Below are 23,028 nucleotides of genomic sequence, written 5' to 3' on the forward strand. Positions count from 1 at the left end.
CCCACGAGGCCTCCATGACGGCCTACCTTAAGGGCAATTTCTACGCATCATCAGGAATTGCAAATGGAGGAAAGATTACTTTCGCGAATCCGATATCCTCATACAAAAGTTACTTGACAGAGGATATCCTAAATGCTTTATTACCCGAGCTCGCAAGAGAGCCTGGTATCGCCACCATGAGACTCTTCTCACCCCCCAAACCAAGAAAACCATGTCTCGCATACCCTTTGTCTCCAAGTTCAGTCCCTGCAGCAACCAAGTAAGCAAGATTTTCAAGCGCAACTGGTCCCTCCTACGTACACAGAAGCATTCAAAGAACCCCCGCTCTTCTCTTACAAATGAGGCGACAATCTAAGCAACCACCTAGTACATGCGATCACCAGGCCCACTACCCCCAAGCAACAGAAGCCCATCACTGCTACCTAGGAGCTTCCACCTGTAGTTGGGCATTACAAGTGCCAGGCCTGCATAGTGTGTGACCTCACATACAACACAAAAGATTTCAAAGCGAACAACACGTCCTACAAACTCAACACATTCTCCAACTGCAGGTTACAAAATGTCATTTATGCCATCCGCTGCCCCTGTGACCTTATATACATTGGCCAGACCACACTGATGATCAAACAGAGAATAATCCAGCACAAAAGCAGGATACACTGCAAAGTCTTGACTGCCCCCTTGTTTCCCACTGCATTGAAAAAATCACAGCGAAACCAATATCAGCTGGCAGGTGATCAAACAGCCTAAACTGCCTCTCAGAGGCGGCAACCTCAGAGCCCTTTTGAACAAAAGCGAATGCAAATGGATCACTATCTGTAACTCACTTAATCAGGGCCTCAATACTATTGATGAATGGAACAGCACTATCCGATTGTAACCCTTCTGGGATTGGCTGCTCCGGTTCCTGTCTGTTTTTCTCCTCTGCCTAACTGTTTTCCTCCATGAATTGGTACATGTGTGGCCCAATATCAATAGTCACACCCAACAGGTCCTGTGGCTTGCACTGAGTGATTGTTTGAACAATTTCATTTATGGGTTGCCACATTCGTGCCCCCTGGTGATTGTTGTCCTGGAAATAATCTGTGTTTCATTTGATTGTTTTCCCCCTGCCCCGCCGTGGTGTTACAAGATTTGACTTACCCTCCTGCCCCACCCCTCAATGTACTGCCCTGCTGTAACATGCGTGCTCTGTTACACTTGAATGGCTTTCCAACAAAGCTTCCTGGCCCATACACACTTTAACTTTTCCTCCCCTAGTGATACTCATCCCCTTGCGCTTCACCACCTTGTCCTCCCCCTTGACATGGCTCCAGTTCACCTACACCCTCCTCTCTGGCCTTCCTGGCCCCGCACCCTGTCTATCACCCCATCCTCCTGGCCTACACCTCTGTCCCACCACCAGGCAGCCAGCGCATCCTTCCTTGGACACTCCCCCGGCTTTCCAGTCACATGACCGCCTTTTCCTTCATCTCCCCACCGTTATGCGCTGATACTGGAACCGGAAACAACTGTGGCGGTCCACGGCAGATTGAAGCACCGTACCCCTTCTCCAGCATTATCTCCTTCACCCAATTCTCGCTAACCCGGAACCAGCGTGTATTCTCACCCGCCAGGCCCCTGCTGCCTGCCAGCGCCTTCTTTTCACGGCACCTGGACCTAGAAGCATCAATACAGCTCTTGGCTCTACCTCCACACATATTTACTCGCATGCCTCCTTGCACACTCCTGTGTGCTCCCACAGACGCCGGATTACCTTCCCCGTCCCAGCGAGGACTTGGAACCGCAGCATGCTCAGCACTTCCAAAGCAGCAGCCCGTCCTGAAGATGATCCTGAGTCCATAGGATCGAAACGTTGACGACTCCTTAGCGCAATTGAAGGCACCCGTATTCCGTGTGGTTCTATTTAAATCACGCCATCCATTCCTATGCAACTATTGTAAATCATTTTGTGCTGAACCACACAGTCACTTGTACATATTTTCACAGTTTGTTACTACGCGCCTTTCGCTGTCTTTCACTTTGTCACTTGCGCCGCCACTTATATGTATCACGAGCACATTTGTGCACCAAGTCCAAAGTGGCTGGCTATACAGTTCATGCCTACAGTGCTGATACAACTGTACCGCATCCTTAAACTTCCTTTTTAAATATATGATGCCATGTGCACATTTGAAAACTTTTCGGGAGTCTCCCTCTTTCCTTCCTCGTAATGTATGTTACATACTTAAATACCTGCCTCCGCCATTGATACTGATTGAGATATTGTTGCTTGTTGTTATATGAGGCTTTTTGTAAGCATGAGATGCAGAAAGCAATGGGTAATATATTTGAGTGCTTCGAAAGACAATTATTGAACATTTTATTTGGTCGATAAACAACTCATGTAGAGTTCAACCTACTGAAACATACATGGCTAAGTATTGTGCCACTTCATGCATGGAAACGTCCTCATTACACAATTTAAAACGCTGTCTGCTACACAGATTATCGCAAGGATAACCATTCTACAACAGTCAAGGTCAGCTGCACACTCATTATCATTGTAATTGTAAACTCAACTTCAAGGACAAGCAACAATGGTGAAGAGGAAGACACAACTTGCAAGGACAACATATAAAACACGGGCACAGAAGAATAAGCGCATACGGGAAAGCCAGGACACACATGAGCAAATGTTACCAAACACGAAAGCTCCATCAAACTCTGCTGTTTGCACTGAACAAACTATATGCTGTTCAGAACACGTTGCTCACAGGAGTGCACAGGCCACCACCTCCACTACTACAGAACCTAACAACATTAAAACACACATACCTCACACTTTCATTGATGGTCAGCAGCAGAACACACACAACATACCTGAAACAACAACTTTATTACGGACAACACTGCAATCTGAAATGCAAGTACCACTACTCTATTTACTCCAACAACCACACACTGTACACACTGTCAGATCTGCATTCCACTACAACCCACTTACTGACTACATGAACCATCCACATGTAAACATTGGCAACATGGACAATGTCTGTAACACGTGCTACACACTTAAATGGAATGCTGAACCTCAAGGGCTTTGCTGCTCCTCAGGAAAGGTACTTATCAACAACATTCAAGATCCACCTGTACTCATTAGACAACTACTTGATGGGACTCACTTTCAAGTAATTTCTTAACAAACACACGCCGTTACAATACTCTCTTCCAAATGACATCCTTTGGGGCAAATGAAGTAAGGGAAGGGGATTTCATGCCTACATTTAAAATACATGGGCAGTTATACCACTTAATTGACAGTCTGCTTCCACAAGAAGGCAAGCCTCCACAGTTCCTACAAATATATTTCCTATCTCAACAGCAACAACTAGACGCACGGTCACACATGGTGCCACATTGAAACATTCAGCTTATTCAAGAACTACAGGACACATTGCACACTCATAACACCTACATTCAGTCCCTGAAGTACAACTATGAGATGAATTTCAAAAGTGATGACTTGCAAATAATTATCCACGCTGATCAACGTCCTCCAAATACACATCGTGTCAGATATAATGCACCCACCACGGATGAGGTTGCTGTTCTTTTAGTGAACGAAAACAAAGGGCCCGCGACATTGTCTTACATACCCGGGACAGCCTATTACGTAAAGTTTCAGAATTGCATAGATCATATGATCCTTTACAATACCCCATTCTAGTCCCTAGATGGGAGGATGGGTATTGTTTGAATATATCCCAAGCCCATTCTGTTAATAACAAAACGGTAACATGCATGCAGTACTATGCCTATACTCTTATGGTTAGATCCGGCACTTTCAATACCTTGTATTGGTTCCGCAATCTATTTAATCAATACATTGTGGATATGATGGCAAAGATGGTCACGGAAAGACTAGACCTCATCCGGCGTAATCAAACACAACTACGCTCAGACAACTACATCAATTTAAAAGATGCCGTTAATCAAGATCAGAACGTTAATGCACTCTATATTGGACAACACGTTATATTACCAGCTACCTTCACTGGCTCACCAAGGTGCATGCACAAAGAGACGCAAGATGCCATGGCCTACGTCAGGCAGTATGGGAGACCCGATTTGTTTATCCAATTAATTGTTTATTTATTTATTTATTTTGAAAGTTTTATATAGCGCGAACAGGATCTTTGCAGATATCAGAGCGCTTTACACGGCTGGGAATGCCAGCAAGAGAGGGGGGTTACACATAAGTAGTACAGCACATCAATAATACAAATATAACAGTTAAATGTGTGCATAGATAGTCAGTAGCTTCAATAATACAGGTGAGATACATAGTCATATAGTTCGAACAGCGATTTAAATGTGTGCGTAGATAGTTAGTGGCAACAATAATTCAGGTGAAATACATAGTCATAGAATTCGAACAAAGTAATACAGGTCGGAGTAGGGTCTTTCCAAATCCACGCTAATAGGTCAAGTGTATTTGGCCATAAAAATAGCTTTTACTTCTTTCTTAAAAAGTGTGAAGGAGGAGATGAGCCTGGTTTCAGGAGGGAGTGAGTTCCAGATCCTGGGTGCCATTCCTGAGAAAGAGCGTTTATAGGTTTTTACCTTCCGGAATCTTCGAGGTTTTAGCAGAAGATTGTCTGTGCCTCTAGTGATTCTAGAGCCGCCAGAGATTGACAGCTTCTGAGTGAGGTATCTGGGAGAGCTCAGGTGTAGAGCCTTGTGTGTCATGCAGGCGATTTTCAAATGTATTCTGGCTTCAAAAGGCAGCCAGTCCAGTGTTTTCAGATCAGGGGTGATGTGCAAGTGTTTTTTTGATCCAGTGATGAGTCTGGCTGCAGCGTTTAGAGAGGCTCTTAGGGGTGCAGTGCTGGTTAACGGGAGACCGCAAAGGGCGGTGCTGCCGTATTCAATTCGAGGGATTACTAGAGCTTGTACTGCAGTTTGGAAGTCTTTGGGTGGTAGGAAGGGTTTAAGTTTCCTCAGTGTATTGATTTGGAAGTTCGCTCCCTTAGTAGCCTTGCTGATATGATGCTGCATGTTAAGGTTGGAGTCGAGGGTTATGCCTAAAGATTTCGCTGAGTCCACTATGATGGGTTGGACATTGAGTGCAGTTAACTGTTTAAGCCAGGTTTGCGTGATGGGGATCTTCGTGGGAGGTGTGATCAGCAGGAATTCTGTTTTCAGAGCATTGAGTTTGAGATGATTATCAGCAAGCCAGGATTGGGTGCTTCTGATCGTAGAGTTCAGTAGTAAAATGTCGTTGGGGGATTGTAATTTGAGATATAGTTGGGTGTCATCTGCGTACATGTGAAAAAGTACATTGGATGCTTGGAGCAAGGTGGTGAAAGGTTCCATAACTAGGTTGAACAGGGTTGGTGATAGGGAAGATCCTTGTGGGACGCCTAACGACACAGGTATTGGAGAGGACATCCGGTTGTTACTCTTGAATTTCTGCGACCTGTTGTGTAAAAAGGAGGTGAACCACTTGAGAACAGTCCCAGAAAGACCCATTCTTGTGCTCAAAAGATCGAGTAACTTCTCATGTTTGACAGTGTCGAATGCCGAAGAGAGATCAAGCAGGATGAGGAGGCAGGTATCACCTTGATCTAGAATTTGAAGGGCGTCGTCAATTATGTGCGTCATAGCTGTTTCAGTGCTGTGTCCTGCTCGGAAGCCTGATTGATGCGGGTTGAGGAGATCAAACAGGTCGATATGTTTAGTCAGTTGTAGTTGAGCGCATTTTTCCAATAATTTGGCGAGAGTGGGAATATTGGTAATGGGACGGTAGTTGTTTAAGTCGGATGGGTCGGCAGTAGGTTTCTTTAGCAAAGGTGTGACTTGTCCAACTTTGAGGGAGTCAGGGAAAGTTCCTTCTTGGAGCGAGCTGTTGATGATTTTAGTCCAGAGGGGAAGGAGCAGTGGGATGAAATCTTTGACAGCGTTAGCAGGGAGGGGATCCGAGAGGTGATTGGAAGGTTTCAAGGTGTTGAGCAGTTTGCCTATTTCTTCTTCGGAGTAGGTTTCAAAGGTTGACCATGTTGCATTGTTTTTAGGTTCGGTGGGTGTTATGCAGTTGAGAGTGCTGTGGAGTCTTGCGTCCGCGCGGAGATCATTCTTTATGTTGTCAGTTTTTTGGGTAAAGAAAGTGGCGAAGTCTTCACATGAGGGTGCTTCGTGCAAGGTACTGAGAGGTTGGGGTTGTTCCTTGGCTTGTGTTCTGATTAACTCAAACAGTTTTCTAGGGCGATTTTTTGCTTGGTCAAGCTGGAGGCTGAAGAAGTTTGCTTTCGAGCGCTTTATTTTCCTGAAGTAGGCGTTTCTCTTTTTCTTCAGGGTTTTCAGGTGTAGTGCAGAGGGAGCTGTCCTCCAGGTGCGCTCTGCCAGTCTCATGGCTCGTCTATCTTCATTGAGACTCCCGTCGTACCATGGTTTGGAGATTTTAGCGGGGACTCTTTTTAGCTGCATGGGAGCAGCCTCATTAATTATTGAGGTCACTGCGCTAAGATAGTGGTCAGTCAGGGATTGGACATCTGTACCGCCAGTAGGGGGGAGTAAGAGGTCGCGACTGTTCTGAGGTAAGGATAATGGGTTGAGTCTTTTCAGGTCTCTTTTCCAGACTTTAGGTCTGGTGGGTTGAACAGAGTTGAGTTTGACTTTTTCATTGATGTGAAATGTAACAATATGATGGTCTGACCAGTCACAGGGTTGAATAGCCTCAAGTTGAGTAGCGCCCTCTTTGGCGATGATAAGGTCGAGGATAGAGCCTTTCTCGTGGGTCGGGCTGTTGCATAATTGTGTGAGGTCCAGGGCGCTGAGGAAGCTTTTAAGACTATTTACCACCGCATCGTTAAGATCGTTCCAATGGAGGTTGAAGTCGCCCAGGTATATTTGGGTGAGCTGCCGTCCTGCGTTGGTTGAAATCAGGTCCATCATTTGCTGGGCGAAGATGAGGTGGTCTCTGGGAGGGTGGTAAATGCTATGGAGAGAGCATATTGGTTTGCCATCACTGATGATATCGAGGCAGATGTATTCGTAGGAAGTTGGAGAGGGTGGGGACGGCACGGGGACTTTCAGAACAGAAAGGCTGTTCCTGTATATGCATGCGATTCCGCCACCTATCTTGCCAGACCTGTCAAGCCTAATGATGTGGTAGTTAGGGGGGACCAGAATGTCCATTATAGGTGTAGAGGATTCAGTTAACCAGGTTTCAGTCAGGATGATTAGGTCAAGGTCCAATCTTAGGATGAGATCAGCGATGGCGTCGGAGTGTTTAGAAGCCGATCTGCAGTTTAGGAGAGTGCATTTGAGACGGGGTGTGTCTGGAGAGGAAGAGGGTGCTAGAGAGAGGGGGACTTTTCTAAGGTTATTTGGGACGGATATTCTGTTGTTAAGAGTGGAGGATCTACGGGGGTTTGAGTGTATTGTGGGGATGGGGAGGTGCGGGGCAGTTGTGAGGTTTAGGGGAGCTTGGTCGTAGGAGCGGAGGAGGGAGAGAGTGTCGAGGTCCGAGTGAGGGTTGCATGTACGAAGGGGGCGGTTGTTGCGATTGTGGGCGGGGATCGCGGTCCAGTGAGTGCGGCGGTTGTGCTTGTTGCGATTGTGGGCATGGATCGCGGTCCGGTGCGTGGGACATGGCTTAGGAGCGTCGTCGGGACGGGAGGGGAGCAGGTTGAGAGGGGAGGTGGTGGTGAGTGAGGCGAGTCTAGGGGGTGTGGTGAGCAGCTCTTTGATGATGTGCATGTCTTCCTTGATGGTGTGAATTTCTTCTTTGAGTTGTAGGAGGAAGGACATAATCTTGTCTAGCGTGGGGTGAGTATTAGTGCTGGGGGTGGAAGTCATGGTTGGGTGGCTGACCTGGGACTTAGCGTGCGGGTGGGGGGGAGGGTTAGTGTTCATGCAGGGCTCCGTGTTGTCGTCGTGCGGGTTGGTGTTAGGGAGAGAGGGTAAGGGGGCGATGGGAGTGGATGAAGAATGGAGGAGATTGGAGGCGTGGAGGTGGGGATTCATGGCAGGCGGAGAGAGCGGGGTGGAGGTGGAGTGTATGATGGTGGTGAAAGGGGAGCCTGAAGGGAAGTGAGGGCTGAGAGTGGGGGGGAGTTGAGGTTGGAGATGGTCCTGTCGTGGGGCGGGGGAGTTACGATAGTAGATGTGGTGTGCTCTGTATGGTTAGTTAGCGTGTGAAAGTGGGGGCTGAGAGGGGGGGGGACAGGGTGTGGGATTTGTCGCTATGTGTGTCGATCTGGTGCTGAACTAGGTTAGAGGGGTTGTGGGCGGGGTCTATGGTGTCAGGGGGGAGAGGATGGGTGGGAGTATTATGAGTGGGTGTCACCGGGGTGGGAGTGTGGGGTCGGCTGATGTGTGATGGGAGGTTATTTATGTCTGTGATTGCGGAGTTTATTGTTTATGCAATCCAGAGTGGCCAGAAATTAAAGCTCAATTATTCACAAAACAAAGATCATGCAATAGACATGACATCGTCGCGCGTGTATTCAATTTGAAGGTGAAAGCACTTATGAAGCTGCTGACACAAAAGGCTATATTTGGTGCTGCAAAAGCTTAAATTTTTACTATCGAATGGCAAAAGAGAGGACTGCCTCACGTACACATCCCATTGTGGCTTGAACCAAAAATACAGCCAGACAAGATTGATCACATTATATCCGCTGAGCTGCCTGATCCTGTCACCGATCAACTACTATTTATGATCGTCAAAAAAAACATGTTACATGGCCCGTGTGGTGAACACAACATTCTTTCACCATGTATGAAAAACGGCATTTGGACTAAAAAATACCCACGCACTCTCACTAATGAGACCGAAACTGGTGTTAATGGTTATCCCATTTACCGTAGGAGAAGCCTGGAGCATGGTGGACATACTGTCACAATCACTGTCAGAGGACAGGAGGTCACTGTCAATAATCAGTGGGTAGTTCCATATTCGCCTGTACTGTGCCGCAGTTTTAATGCTCACATTAATATTGAATACTGCCAATCAGTTAAAGCTATCAAATATATTTGCAAATATATTAACAAAGGCTCGGATCAGGCAACTGCTACTATCGAAAACAAACACAATGAGATAGAAACATATGTCAATGGCCATTATATTAGCAACTCAGAGGCAGTGTGGCGGCTTCTAGAGTTTCACATTCATGAAAGGCATCCCACTGTCACACATCTGGCCGTACATCTACCTAATGGACAAAGAGTATATTTCCATGACAAAAACTTGAAACACATATCACAGAACCCAACTCTTACTGCATTCTTCAAATTGTGTGAGTCCGACACTTTTGCAAAAACATTGCTATACCAAGAAGTTGTGCAATACTATACGTGGGCTAATTCAACCTTTACACTTAGAAAACGTGGACAGGGGGTATTAGGCCACCCAGGGGTAAGGAAACACTCTGCTCTTGGTAGGATGTACAGTATTCACCCAAACCAATCGGAGTGCTTCCACTTATGCATTCTTTTACAACATGTTCCTGGGCCTACAGGGTTTGATACTCGTTTGACCGTTAATGACCAAATAATGCCTACCTATCAAGCGACGTGTAAACAACTCGGTCTTATTGAAGACGACGAACATTGGAAACATGCATTAGCTGATGCAGCCCTTTCTGATTCTCCGCCAAAACTACGTGACTTATTTGTTACTATTCTGTTTTTTTGTAACCCATCAGATCCAATGGCTTTTTGGGACGAATATAAAGATCATCTATGTGAAGATATACTGTACACTATGCATCAGCAAGCACATGATAACTCAATGCCAATCAGCAATGACATCTTTAACCAGGGACTCATACAAATAGAAGACTCACTGTATCTACTAAGCGATAAATCCTTACCAGATTTCAACCTGCCACCAGCGGTCAGGACAATCCATAGAACGTACAACCAAACAGAAAACGGAGATAGTATACACAACTTACGTCAATACCTTGCACAGCACTTGCCAAACTTAGTTCCTGATCAGACACTCGCCTACAACAGCATAGTTCCTAGTGTGGAGACCAAACAAGGCAAATTCTTCTTCTTAGATGTCCCTGGAGGTACTGGCAAAACTTACTTAATAAACCTCATACTAGCCAAAGTACGCTCTTTAGCACTATTGGCTCTTGCTGTTGCCTCTTCTGGAATAGCTGCAACTTTGCTAACTAGAGGGAAAACCATACATTTAACATTTAAACTACCTTTGACAGTTTCCCTGGAAAAGGATTCTACATGCTCTATACAGAAAAACGGACCATTAAGCAGGCTGCTTCAAAATAAGTCGCTTATCATGTGGGACGAATGTACTATGACACACCGCTCACATATCGAGGCTGTCGACAGAACTCTAAAAGACATTAGGAGTTCCACAAAGATTATGGGTGGAGTTACTTTTGTGTTTTCTGGTGACTTCCGACAAACTCTTCCTGTGGTTCCAAGAGGAACGCGTGCTGATATACTGAAAGCATGCTTAAAAGCATCACACCTCTGGAACTGTGTACAATCTCTCACCTTACGCACTAACATGAGGACACATTTGGGAGGTGGAGATACTCAATTTGCAGATCTTCTACTACAACTGGGTAATGGAGAAGTACCTAACACAAATGGCAATATTCACATACACAACTTAGGTACGCCTGTCTAGCTTACATCACCACATAGACCATGTAAAACCTGACATTGAGCATATTCTCACAAAAGACTACCAATGGATTTGCGAAAGAGCTATAGTTGCGGCCAGAAACTCAAGTGTCAACCATATCAATGAACACATACTACTACAAATCCCGGGTGACGCCAAAGTCTATAAATCCATTGATACAATATTAGCTACTCAAGACGCCGAGCATTATCCTCAAGAATTCCTAAACTCACTTAACCCTTCCGGACTTCCACCTCATATACTCCAAATTAAAGTCGGAAATCCTATCATGTTATTAAGGAACCTACATCCGCCCAATCTATGCAATGGTGCGCGCCTACAAGTTAAAACTCTTTTGCCATATGTCATTAAAGCAACTATTCTCTCTGGCCCAGCTGCAGGACAGTTAGCTAACATTCCACGCATACCCATGACCCTACTGATCTAACATTTCAATTTAAACGCTTGCCAAACATACAAAGTCATAGGCGTAGACTTACGAGAAGACTGCTTCACTCATGGACAGTTATATGTTGCACTCTCTAGGTCCGGCAATGTCGAAAACCAATTTATTCTCTGTCCAGAATCAAATGAAACAAAAAATGTTGTATACCGTGAAATTTTTAAATAAAATTCCCTTGCCTATTACAACCATTGCAGACATTCTATTTCATACCCGGACAACGTCGGGATATGGATATATATATATATATATATTCACCAAAGGTGCCCAGAGCTCCAAGGACGCCACTCCACAGGGGACGGTTTCACAAACCTTTTATTGAAACCGGCGCTGACATTTTCAATAATAGTTTCCCTTTCCCTGACGTGTTTCGGAGCAAACGTGCTCCTTCTTCATAGGGGAAAGACTGACCAGAAACGGAACCATTTTCTCCTTTTACATGTGCTCCCAAGCATGGAACATGCTGGTAATTGTAGTGTTTGTTCAATCCCGATAGCAGGGGTCCGTTATCTTATCAAAAAAGTGTCACTTCCATTTACCGTGGCATTTTAAACCCTCCAGTGGGTTTTAGAAATTCAGCACCTGTTTTAATCATATATATATATATATATATATATATATATATATATATATATATATATATATATATATATATATATATATATATATATATATATATATATATATATATATATATATATATTGTATTTGGGGGAGACACCCCAGAACTTACCTTAAATGTGTAGTTTAAGCATATGTTGTAAAAGCATATGCGTTCTAGAAACATTTGTGGTAAAGGTACAACTTGGTAAAACCTAATTCCGCATCTTGCTCACTGCACCATCAGGATTCAAGCAAGCCGGGCCGACGACGGCTGAAATGCCAGAAACCGGTCCCCGGAAGCTTGTCTCCTTTCTGGTGAAGAATTGGCTTGGTAGTTTAGTCTGCCCTGTTCCCATGATGCACTGGGCCAGGGACAGACTGATTTGCATATAGCCAGGTTCTGAGCTGGGATGGTGCAGTGAGCTAAATAACAGTGATGGATCAAGCCCTGATCTTTGGACTGGGTAAGAGTGGTCTGCTTAATTCAGACACTCTGTTCATCACCACCCCCTTTTCTGAATCGTTTTTGGCCACTATAGGTGTGGCAGGGTATACTCAGACATGAGTCCCTTGCTCACTGCACCATCAGGATTCAAGCAAGCCGGGCCAACGACGGCTGAAATGCCAGAAACCGGTCCCCGGAAGCTTGTCTCCTTTCTGGTGAAGAATTGGCTTGGTAGTTTAGTCTGCCCTGTTCCCATGATGCACTGGGCCAGGGACAGACTGATTTGCATATAGCCAGGTTCTGAGCTGGGATGGTGCAGTGAGCTAAATAACGGTGATGGATCAAGCCCTGATCTTTGGACTGGGTAAGAGTGGTCTGCTTAATTCAGACACTCTGTTCATCACCACCCCCTTTTCTGAATCGTTTTTGGCCACTATAGGTGTGGCAGGGTATACTCAGACATGAGTCCCTTGCTCACTGCACCATCAAGATTCAAGCAAGCCGGGCTGACGACGGCTGAAATGCCAGAAACCGGTCCCCGGAAGCTTGTCTCCTTTCTGGTGAAGAATTGGCTTGGTAGTTTAGTCTGCCCTGTTCCCATGATGCACTGGGCCAGGGACAGACTGATTTGCATATAGCCAGGTTCTGAGCAGGGATGGTGCAGTGAGCTAAATAACGGTGATGGATCAAGCCCTGATCTTTGGACTGGGTAAGAGTGGTCTGCTTAATTCAGACACTCTGTTCATCACCACCCCCTTTTCTGAATCGATGAGAAAGACAAGTCAAGATGGACAAGCGGAATTCCTAATGTTGATGACAACCATTCCCATGAAATTCGTCAAGTCTTGCAATGGGACAGATGGGTCTTAATATGACATAGACAATCATTTTGCAACCATATAAAAGGCAGACAAACAAAGCGGGAATGCATCAGAACAGTAACATCAGTACATGACAATAAGAGCAACAAATGCCATGTATGCATCATGGAGGTGAAAGATGTCACGCTGCTTTTGAAATCCCCTCAAGGTGCCTGCACATGATTGAAACATGATTAAAAAAAACACACACACATGCACGTTATCCAAACAGAACATCAGTTAGTCACAATCTTTCCAGAGGCTACGTCTTGCCAAATTTATGCTTGAACTGCACATGCAATATAAACAACTGCAGCTGCAAAATAAGGTGAATGTCCATATATAAGAAAGGGCTGATATGATAAACACCATCACCATCCTGCCGCAACGTGTTTCAGTGAGTAGCAGTTAGCACAAGGAATTAAGTGATGTGCCAAAACTACGGGTCAGTATGGCTTCAGATGGAGATGTGTGCCCTGTACTGAGCATTCTCAGCTCCCTGCGTACTCAGCAGTGCCATGGGATAGCTCAATGTTTGGGGACAAATGACATTGAACCTATCAGCATGCCATGGATCAAGATATTTGCAGCCCTCTTTCAAGGACTAATGAAGAATAAAGATCCACAAATCACTTTTCACATGCATAAGGTTTTTTGTTCAGGGGACACAAAATCATAAAAGACTTCCAATTATTCTACCACCAGAAGGATAGGAAGAGATTAGAGCAAGGTATCATTAAAATAGTGAGAATGACAACCCATGTGTATAACATACAGTTTTAAAGAAAGAATGAAGCCCATATGTATGACATACAGTATCAATGCCAAACAATTACACAGTGAAGATTCACATCTCTGGAAACAAATGCCTACCCAAAAAGGAATGAGAGAGAGAGAGAGGAGAGGCAGAGTCAGACAAACAGAATGTTAGACCTGATAGCCTTAGGGTGATCTTCCCCTTACTTTTAACCTTTCCTCTCCACTTTTCTAGTTTTTGCTGGTATTAGAACTCTGCACACTTTACCACTGCTAGCCAGTGCTAAAGTGCTCTCTCCCCTAAACATGGTAATATTGGCTCATGCCCAACTGACATATTTCATTTACTTATAAGTCCCTAGTAAATTAGACTACATTTGCCCAGGTCCTTTACATTGAAAGTTACAAGTGTATCTTTAGCCTTGATTGTGCCAACCACTTAATTAGCCCCTCTAACCATGTCTCTGGCCTACCATTGCAGAGCCCGAGTTTGCAATTTACACTACCATGTCAACCAGGCAAAATAAACCTTATGCCAGCCAACATCTCCCCTTTTTATACAAATAAGTCACCCCTAAGGTAGGTCTTGGACAACCCAGAGGGGAGGGTGCAACTAATTTAAAATTTAAAAGTTAGGGCTACTTCTGGTAGTAAATATCTCTCAAGATGTTTTTCACTACTTCAAGGCCTAAGTCTCCCATAGAGTAACATTGGGAATACCTCATTACATTTTATGGCCCTGATTACGATGTCAGACGGATGGGAACTGGGACCGAACGATCTCCTGTCATAGGTCCCAACCCAGCAAATAGAATGTGACCGAACACTGGATCAACAGAGCGGCAACATAGGTGCCCTCTAAGCCGCCATTCGTTGGCCTAGCACTCATGGTGGCCCTGATGGGCTTCCCGAAAGTTGGATTCCCACAGCCTTTTTGTGTCGGAAAGGCCGCCACAGAAAGGCTGTGGATATCTACCATCTTAATCCCTTGGGCGGATTCCTTTTTGACCGACCCCATCAAAATGGGTCAGTCGGAAAGGAATTCGAACAGCCAATTACGATGCCGTAGGAACAGCTCCAACCAAGGGTCAGAGCAACGTAATCTGGCCCTATAAGTGTAATTTCCAATTGATAGATAAACCCTCAAGGCTGGTGTCTCTGGAATCATAATTTAAAATGCAAACTTATGGGGAAGTCATATTTAAAATTGCAATTCCTAAAATGCCCCTTGTCGAATGTTGGCATTGTTTTGCTTTAGCCCTTTGGTGCCTAGAGCCTGTCTCTGATCACATGCCTGGGTGTAGTTGGCAGTTGGACTTTGTGTATTCCTCCTTGACAAGCACACACAATGAGAGCCTAGGTGTGACTGAGTGGGCTATCCTGACAGAATGGGAGTGAGGCGCTGGACCCAGCTTCAATACACCTAAAGACGCTGTTTCCTGCCCCTACACAAAGGGCAGCCAATCCCCTGCAGTCAGTCCGGAGCCAGGGCTGAGAGGGCATCTACTTGGCTGAGCTGCGTATCTCTGAGCAGAACTGATGCATCACCGCTATGGCATGGATTGAACCTGTCACAAAAAACTCACATTGCCGCCGCCTCCCACATCTTGAGACCAACGCATTGACTTCGGAACCCCACTGCACAAGGCTTCTCATGGTGCAAGCTCCTTGCATCCCTCATCGGCGGCAACCTTGATGACAAACGTCTGATGCGGTTCGCTTCGGCTGCGCCTTGCATCCTAAAAAATTTACTTCGCATTGCAAGCCCTGTAAACAGGATCCTCGATGCAACAGGGCTCCGCACCGCAGCCTTCCCACATCTCTTAACCAACGCATTGCCTCTGCTGCGCGATGCATCTTAGACGCGGACCCACATCATGCTTCGCAAACTAGATTTATGGTACTTTCTTCAGCAGGCCTAACTGGGTCCCTGTAGCTGTCTCGCACTCAATCGTGGTCAGATTGAACTAGTGACTTTGTCCCGGTCCGGCACGAAGAGAGAACACTCCATAGTAGTTTGTGATTTTTGGAGCTATTTTTCACTATAAAAACGTTAAACATTATTGTCTCAAGTCATACTAATTGAATTTTTGTTGTTTGGTCATGTTTTATTATTAAAGTCAGTTCTATTTTCTAAACCTGGTGTGATTTTTTTTGTGTGTTGTTTTCACTGTTTTACTCTTTGAAGTGTTGCACAAATACTTTACACATTGCCTCTAGGTTTAGCCTGACTGCTCTGTGCCAAACTACCAGAGGGCGAGCACAGGTTAATTTAGGGTTTACCTGTCTCATACCCTGACTAGGAATGTGGTTGCTGTTTAACCAGGGCTCATAACCCAGTTAACCTACAACCCAATTTCAAACAGAGTGAGGAAATATAAATTTTATGGTCAAGAAATGTTCCCTAACATGTACCCCACCGTCTCCATGTACAAGCCTAAAGTGCATGTAACTTCCCTCCTGTGCCAGCTATGAAGACGCAAATACATTTGCGTCCAACGTTAACATGTCCTCTTTCAGATCCACCCTGAATGGGTTGAATATTCCGTTCCTAAGTATGCTGTGCCAACGTCTTTATGTAGTGTACTTTACACGTTTTCCAGCTCTGGCGAAGTAGGCCCTGAATTCTGCCATCGAGCCTTTTCCTGCCTTCTGACTCTGAACGCCTCAGCCTGGGCTGCCTCTGTACCCGTGACCTCTGCCTTACTCCCTGTGCGGCTAACGGCGCTTAGCTCAGCCTGCTGCCTGCCAAGACTGTATTCAACCTTCGAATTATCTGCTCCGCTCCTCAAACATGCATTCCTGCCTACTAGTTCAAGTAAACATCCTTCCAGCTGCAGAGCAAAGGGCCCGGCCTCACTGTCTCCGTGCAGGTAATTCATAGCTTCTGTTACCATGGTAGGCCCATGCCCCCTCGCATCTCATGCAGACACGTAGACGCTTATACACGCACTCACAGTCAGTATAGAATAGCCTCTGCCCAAGAGACCTTTCCCTCTAGATAATATGGTTCCCAAACATCAGATATCAGATATGATATAGGTACGAGTTGATCTGACATGCCAGACTTCTGTCTCTTTCCGCTAGTGTAAATGTCAAGTCCCCTGCACCCTCCAGCTCCACGTCAATCACACGTCATGCAGCTGCGCGCGCATCCAGACCTCAGATTTCTGCTGACATTGCACAATTCTGCTATGTACCCACCTACCTGTGACGCTTACATGTGACGTTTCCTGCACACACCTCTATGTTCACGCCCAGTTCACGCCTTCTGATTACGTATTGCTAACACGTGTATGCTTTTATCTTGTTTCTCTCAGCTGTTACGCCTACTATATTGGAATTCATTATATGGTTTAAGTATAAAAGTTATGTCTTGTCAATAAAGTATGCTCTATCCCTTCCTGCACCCCGGTGGTGTCAGGAACCCGATATCCGGTACCAGAACCATTCCTTTTTAAGGAATAAAACCCCTAAGAACTCTAACACCACGGACTCTGCGTCTTTCTTTCCGATTGAGTTATTTTTGTTTAAGTACTTACCTGCATAGAAATTAGGACGGTAAATCAAATATTTACCACAAGAGAAGCACAAAGCAATTAGGACAGTAACCCGCTCCATGTGCGACTGCAATTACAGAGACAGTGTCCATGTATTTGACAAGATAATGAAAGAAACAAACAAAGCATCAATCAAGTACAAGCACCATAGAGTATGTGGCTCTGATGTTGAGCAGACAAATGTGATTTTTCATAACCCTGTGTTGGACTTGGCCCTTTTTCCCAAAATGTTTCGCTTTTCACCCCCCTATTTTAAGATGTCTCCTCCCATGGTAGGAAGTTGGATAGCATTAACAAACAGATCCTGTTTGTTATTATAATCACCCGAAAAAAAATGGGATCAGTAGCTGTACATAGAGGGGGAGTGGAGACTCGTGAGTAATATTTCACTTCTTTGCAGCTGCAAAGGGGGCGTCCTTAATAAAGTTATTCAAGATTGGTGAGCTCAATATAGGGCTACTTGTTACACCGATGTGGGTGTATACCTAGGGATTCCTTGGTGTTGTGTATATATCACAGGGATATAAGGTTCATTCCTCTAGTAGGTAAAATGATGATAAAATGAGTAGTGTTGTTATATTTATATACAGAGTAAAATTAAGTATTTTTGATTCCATAGGTGGAATTGAAAAGCACGCACTCGACTGCCCTAGTCCTGATGAGGCAAACAAGTAGAGAGGCTGAAACGAGTCGACTCATTTGTTAAGACACCATATCAAATTTAAATAAAATGTAAAATAAATAAGGAAAACCTGACAAGGAAAAGGGGTTTTACTCAAATAAAACCCTACGGTTCTCAATGATGGTGATCTAATAAGGAATGCACTAGGTGTACAATGTGTGAGGTGCATCCTAATATATAAATAAGGGTGAAGAGAGCAACTAAGTTCTTCATTCATCTTTTTTTGTGTGTTTGTGGTACATGTATATATGTAAATAAGTGTATATATAGGTTATATCTATGTTTTTGTGTGTATATTGCTTTTGACAATATGATGTTTTGTTCATAATGTAATGCAATACAGATTAATCTGAACATAAAATAGGTGTATGCATATTACTTGTTCTTCTCCGACTACAGATATTGGAAATATATGAGATTTATTCATGAGATATATTTTGACAGGAAGAGTTCAAATTAATTTTCTCTTCATCTTACTGTTTAGTTTTTCTATTGATCCCTAGGCATTGCTTTTTTGTTCTGATTGTATATTTTTACCCAGATACCTGTGGGTTAATTGGGTTATCCCCTTAGTTTATTAGGTGAGAATCGAAATTAAGCACTCACAAATAGCTAAATGTAATTTTTCATAAAAATGTTACTTCCTGTTTGTGTTGAAGGACCCCCGAAACAGGAAGTTGTGCCCAAATCAACTCCTGAACACAAACAAACACATGTGCTTGTGCAGCAGCATTGTGACACACTGCTGAGAGAGAAAAGATGAGCAGCATGGAGACCAATAAGGGAACTAAGCAGAGGAAGCGAAGGCTGAAGTTTGCAGAAAAAGAACTTGACATCATCACAGAAGAATGGTGCAATCATCAAGATGAATTATCTGGCAGAGCCTCACACTGTCTGGGTGAAAGTGAGAAAAAAAGATCTGGCGCAGCATGCAGCGAAGGATTATTGCCCTGGGAGTTGCACACCCCTCCATTGATGAAATCAAGAAAAGGTGATGTGACCTTCTCTCCAGGGCAAAGGAGAGGGTGGCAGAGCGCTTGGAAGCAGCATAACAGACCGGAGGGGGACCATCCACTTCAGCAGACCCATTACCAGCTGAAGCAATGGTAGAAGCCACCCTGGAGAGTGCAGCTGTAGCAGGCATTAGGACCCTGGTTACATCCCAGCCATCTATTAATCCTGGTAAGTGAAAACTGTGCATGTGACATGTGTATACCCACTAACGTCTGTACTGTGCATGCATACTAATCAAACACAAGCATACATCCATGTACAAACAACAAACAACACTAGTGTTGCATCATGGTAGATGTAGTCTGTGACAAAGTAAGTGTAGTGAGGGAATTACTTGAGCTGATAAACATTGTTAAACCACTAATACAGTGAAACACATCTTTTATTATCATCTGCTATCTCTTTTGTCACACAGACACACCATTGAAAGTAGAGGACACTGATGGGGACACATTGGGTAGCCAAGAGCCGGAGGAAATGGAGGAAGGGTAGGATATTGGGGAAACGAGTGGGGACAGGTCCACTGACGTCCCATCAACTGCGGCTGCAACAACTCCAGTCTCAACACCTACTGCCACCCCTGCAGTGCAGCATGACATCACACCACCAGGCCCTCAGTCCACCCGTGTGCATCTTTCACGGAGAACCCAACAGTCCCAGTGTCGGTCCCAAGGTCTGTCCACAACTAGGTCAATCAGTCAGGCAATGTCTGCTTCCATTGATAGGGAAATGCTGCAGATACAGCGCCTGCACAACTAAATACAAAGACAGAGAAATGTGAGAATATCCCAGGGCTTCCGAATGGTGACAACCAAAATGGCACAAAACCAGTCCAGAATCGAGCACAAACTGGATGCCCTCACCAGCACTGTGGCAGATTTGCCAAGGAGTGGGCAGCAGAAAGAGAGAACCAGAGGCGCATTGAGCGCTGCAGGGGACAGAAAATGTCCTCTCTCACCAGGGCAATCAATAGGCTTGCGCATGCAACTAATAGACAAAGCCAGCGCACACTTGGCCTACAAGTGGAGATGAGCCACTACAGTGGCGATGTAGCAAGTGGATTGGAAAAGATCACAGCTGCAGTTGAAACAATGCAGACAAACCAGTTAATTGGGGATGTTGTCCTTGGTGGCACTGATAGTGAATTGTCTAGCAGAAGCAGCATATCAGCCACAGATAAACCTATGTTGCGCAGAAGCAGCAGCCGCAACCTTGGTATGGCTAGTGGCCCATCTGGCCAGGCCACGCGCAGAGGCAGGAAACAAAAGTTTTCTGTTTTCCAAACATCTTTCATGTCCAATTAATTTCTTTACTATTGGTGACGAAACCCATTTATTTTCTATTATTTGTCATTATCCTACAGTTACTGATGGACATGTTGTCCTATGTGTGAAAATTAAAACACCCATTGGTATTCACAATAAGTCATGTCTTTTGTACAGCTGAGTTTTCTAGCTGGTGTGTACGTACCTTTCAGAAAAGGTTGTTTGCAATCTGGTCCCTGCGCCTTCTCCCCTCTGCTGCAGCACTACCATCCCTTAGTTGTTAGGCAGGTGGTCCCGGGCAATCATACTCAGATTATGTGTCAGACACATCCATGGGCAGTCCACCCCTGAAGGCCATATTGGGCAGCATCGCACATGTTGCCACAATTTTACAGACTGTCTCTGGCGCATACTGCAGAGCTCCCCCACTCTTATGTCAGCATTTAAAGCGCGATTTCAGTATTCCAAAAGTACGTTCAATCACTGTCCTTATGGGCCTGTGTGCAGTGTTGTACCGCCTTTCATGAATGTTGTTGGGAGACAGGTGCGGTGCGAGTATACACTGACGTAGAGCATATGTACTGTTGTCAGACATACGATGTTGATGTTAAATGCTTACAGACATGCTATGACATTAACAAATGTTTGGGGACAGGTGATAACATTACCTAGGAGATATCTATCATCAAAGTCACCTCTTCCTAATCTTTGATGTAGAATACTGTGCCGGAAAAAGAATGCATCATTGGTGCTTCCTGGGTATTTGACTACAATATCTGTTATGATGTTTTTTGCATTACACACTACTTGAATATTGAGGGAATGTGAGCTTTTTCTGTTACGAAAAATGTATTTGATGCAGGATGGTGGACATATGGGCACATGTGTCCCAATAATGCACCCTATTACCTGTGGGAATCTTGCAAACCTGTAGAAATCAATTCCAGGAACATTTTGGTCACACAGTTTTCCGAATGGATAAGGCTTATCCCACCACTGCTGATTCTAGGGGAATTAATCTGTTATCATTGCCTTTCAGCACTCCATGAAAATGCTGTTTCCTTGTTCTTCCTAATAGCCTTACTATTTTCTGCTTTCTGCCCCAATTCTCCTGTGGCTTCCTTGTTTCTCTTCTAATCCGATACCGGGACACCGAGTATCTCTATTTTGTACTCTTTTTCTCCACCAATTTTCTTTTGCACTCGGGTCTGGCTCCCTCTTTATATTTGTTTGCCTCTGTGAAGAGGGCCCTTACCTTTTTATCTTAGAAATGTTATTATTTTCTGGTGGACTTTGCTAACATCCGCCAGTAAATTCTTCTATAACACTTTATTTCATTCGGTTAGAGCATTAATGGGTGAGTGTTTTTTTTGTAAAGAATTTGAAATGTACTAACCAAATAATAAAAAACAAATAAATATTGAGGAGTGCTTTCGTCCCTCCTCTCAGTGGAAAATTAAACTTCCTTAAGAGACTGCTCATTTGTATTTATCTACCACATGCCTGTCTTTATTGGGCACTTGAAAGTTGCAAACATGTCTCCTTGAGGTGAGTAAGTCAATGGCGTAACGCAAAATGATACCGGTCCTCTGAAGAATGTTGTGAGGGGCCCTTTTAAACTTCCATATCTCATAGGCATCCATATGCTTTGGGCTGCACAGTGTGCCTCAGAAAGGATGAAGTCCCTCCTGGGCTGCAGGAGCCCGCTTTAAGCCACTGTTTTGGGCTCGTGGAGAACATAAGCAGAATATCATCTATTGCTAAGTAATATTTACGTAATCATCTGCTGAATGCTTTTAGGAAATGGCGCCCTGGAAATTCATGATCAACTGTAAGCAGTGGGATCAATTCTATGTCAGTCCACGAAGGCTCAAATTATACTTCTCTTTGCTCTACTGCAAAACAGAGCAGCCAATAAACAACTTTAAACATAGCATACACCCAGAAGTACAACCCCTTCCATGGTATGCACCAATCATCATCAGTCCAATACTGTATATAGTCTATAAAGAGCATATCGCTTCCTCTTTCTTTGCTGCTGCAGCAGCGAGTTAAGTGTCTTTTACTTTTTTCTCTGTTAATGGTGTTGGTCTTTATTTATGGGACGTTTGCAGGGAACAGGTGTCGCGCGATTGCTAATTACTCATTCATGGAGTTGGCAATTTCAGCGTGTGCGGCACGCGATGTTTATTTATTTACATTGCTTTGTTAATTGTTAGTTCTCCGGCGCTTTGAGGCTTTCGCACGTTTGTTTTAAATTGCCTTTATCGCCTTGGGTTTTATTTAGCGCTCCGGCGTTTGAGTGCAACAATCGCTCATGGAGGAGGAGCAGGAGAGACGCGCGGTGCGCGCTTGAGGGAGCAGTCTGCTTTCTGTTGCCATGCAGTCCCAGCATGCCCGAACTCCTGTATCTGTTATTTCATTGCTGATCGGGTTTACGAGTGTCGCGGATTGCTTCTGCCTTAACCCTCAGTCCTTTTGAACGCCCGACGGAGCGCAAAAGAGTATCATGCCCCTGCCTTAGGGAAAACCGGGGTGGCTCCCTCCACAGTTAATTATTATTAGCACTGAGGCAGATTCATAGGCTGAATTAAGTGGTTAGTTGAGTTAATGACGGTCAGTGTCACCCCTGGGTTGTTTCCCCCTGAACTTTCCTCCACTCTCCTAGATTGCACAGATGGAATACTACACCGAGGAGGCAGACCAGTGCGCAGAGTATGCGGATGATGTGG

This window comes from Lissotriton vulgaris, chromosome 1_1, assembly GCF_964263255.1.
Source record: "Lissotriton vulgaris chromosome 1_1, aLisVul1.2, whole genome shotgun sequence".
Lineage (NCBI taxonomy): Eukaryota > Metazoa > Chordata > Amphibia > Caudata > Salamandridae > Lissotriton > Lissotriton vulgaris.